General features: G+C 39.7%; 1 protein-coding gene across 2 annotated transcripts in view; it reads right to left on the reverse strand.

The window, feature by feature from the left end:
• The window catches only part of ATPCL (ATP-citrate synthase), a 60,580-nt gene extending 58,863 nt beyond the window's left edge, over nucleotides 1-1,717 (reverse strand). For both annotated transcript variants that reach the window (XM_071659505.1, XM_071659504.1), the window contains exon 1: nucleotides 1,579-1,717. The gene's annotated coding sequence lies outside the window, so the exon portion shown is untranslated. The remainder of the gene's footprint in view (nucleotides 1-1,578) is intronic.
• Nucleotides 1,718-2,611: the final 894 nt, after the last annotated feature.

Below are 2,611 nucleotides of genomic sequence, written 5' to 3' on the forward strand. Positions count from 1 at the left end.
TTTCTTATTATGGCCCCTGGTTGTTCTATCAATACATCTTTCATGAAAGTCTAGTCACTTCATTACACATAGTGGTTGAAATTTGGTCATAGCTTCCTATTCTCTCTTGCACAGTGGACAACTTTAAGGATTCTAGACTTTCCCACGGTAACTCTACCTGAAATTACTGTAAGCCTGTGCTTACCTGAATAACTAAACTGACAACTTTATGAAGCTGTTAATCATTTTGATGAACTCACTCACTACTGTAAAACTGACGACTTGGTGGCTGTATTGTCTGTTGTGCTGTGCTGGCCATCGTAGGTCTGGGTAATACTTTCTGGCGGTCCTAAACACCGTACAGCAGTACTTACCCAGTGACCCTGCCAGCATGCCGTGATAGTGAGAGCAGTTCTATGGTGTCAAATATTGTGACCCGTCACCTACCGTGCTGGTTAGTGGTTCTGTGATGCTGACTACTATGTAACCCTGTCGCATATCTTGCCACCTAGTGTATCTCTGTGGTGCAGACTAAATGGAGATATGTTAACACCGTGTTGGTCGTAATACCATAAAAGCAGTACTAACAATGTCAAAGGTCAAAACTGCTTTACGTATGAGGAAATTAGACATCCTTGTCAATCAAACGTAATATAACCAGTTCTCACAGTCGCATATTCAATACCCTGTAGTATTTACCGGATATTCGTTCAACTGAAAGTGTCAAGAGGATCATTCATCCTTTGAGCGGTGCATGAAAAGGTCAGTGGATGAAAGGGTGTCCACTTCTGAGAGTCACACAAATGGTGAGCGGTTTGTTCCTACAGGCCTAAAAACTCTTACTATCGTGGGAGCAGAAGCTGACCCAGGAAAATTAACATTCCTTCCCCATAAAAAAAACATATTATTTTTGGCTTAGCTTCGGGTTACAGTTTCGACCCAATTCTACACAAATCGGGCACAGTACGCTTTCATTTATTACCATTCACCGAGACCCACATACCTCAGAACTAAGTTACTAATTCTTCATCAAATTGTTGAATTCATTCCCGAGGCATCTTGCCTACACTATGCTTAAACAAGACAGGCCAGTGATCAGTACCTTCAAGTCCTTCCCCTGTACACCACAAACTGGTTTTACCTCAATGCCGTACAACCCAACTCCCAACGCTGATAAACATCGCCGTAATCAAATCTTTCGAAACAAAAATATATAAGTGTTAAACATACATAATCCTTTTACAAACCTCAGAAATATATCTCCTCACGTGCTAGGTATCCATTGTTCTTTTTACCGGGGTTAATCAAAACCGCTACAATGTGATCAACAGAAAACCTTTTCACCCGTTGGAATTCTTTTATAATGTACAGCAGTTTAATATGGAACAATATCACCTTTTTATGTTATTCGCCAATAAAATCTAGAAATACGTATGAAGAGCAGCAAATTTCCTTCAGTTTAATATACATCAACCACAAGTCGCAACGGTACACAACTCCTTTGCCGGGTTTGACAGTCAGCTGTTGTAAGCGCCTGTGAATAACCAAGCAGTTTCACACTGTCATAATAAGAGGAGCATGACAACGGAATGAGCTTACCTTTTACTCTGACAGTACTGTCGAAGGATAACTGAAGTAATAACAACGAGAACCCTGTTGATCAGACAAATGAATCTGCAGATGTGTGTAGACCACCTCACCCCACTGTGGTCTCACTCGCTCTGTTCTCCCATTGGCCACCACTGCGAGTCCCAGTAGATGCCAAACACTCTCAGACACGTAGGCATTCTATCTAATTTTAACTATGAACTGTGTAACTGTATAGCTTTTCATAAATCAAAAATTTTGAATTGAAACACGATCAAAATTATGCACATAATAATTCATTTCGTTTGCATCTGCAAAGTGAATATATTAAAACAATATATTGGATGTATAGGCACCTTTTTAGTTTCATTTTTTTTTCCGTCTATAACTTATTAATAGCACGTACACGTTTCTATAATATAATAAAAATGCAATTGCAGAGTAATCATTATTCGTACCTAACTGTACTTCCACATGAGAGAATTACAGTAAAACTGCTGCAGAATAAGTTTACACATGACATCATTTTCACAGGAAGTCGTGATAATGTTCATTAAATAAGCAAGATCAAACGAGAAGCACTGTAATGGTGCGCGCTCAAACATGCATGCACACTTTGACAACCTACTTCCCATGTGCACAATCGTGGTACATCGGTTACCGGTAACAAAAATGATGTATGCATGGGCCGCCCGGCGTCTATCCCTCATGAGTTCGAATCCTGGCTGCGGCAATCCCTGCGTGTCGTAAAAGGCGACTAAGAGGGAAGGGAGGGGGGGGGGGGTTGGAAATCCTCGCCTACCCGTTTATAATTTTCCATAAGAAGGAACGAACGGGGAGGTGGGCCAAGTGAGGATATTCCCTCTAAGGATCACTCCTCTTTTCTTAACGCTACCTCGCTAACGCAGATTAAGGCGAATATGTAAGAAAAAAAAAAAAAATATATATATATATATATATATATATATATATATATATATATATATATATATATATATATTATCCCTAAACGAATGCTAGATTCGAAAATCAAAGAATGACCAAG

The sequence above is a fragment of the Panulirus ornatus genome, chromosome 68 (genome assembly GCF_036320965.1).
Source record: "Panulirus ornatus isolate Po-2019 chromosome 68, ASM3632096v1, whole genome shotgun sequence".
NCBI classification, from domain to species: Eukaryota; Metazoa; Arthropoda; class Malacostraca; order Decapoda; family Palinuridae; genus Panulirus; species Panulirus ornatus.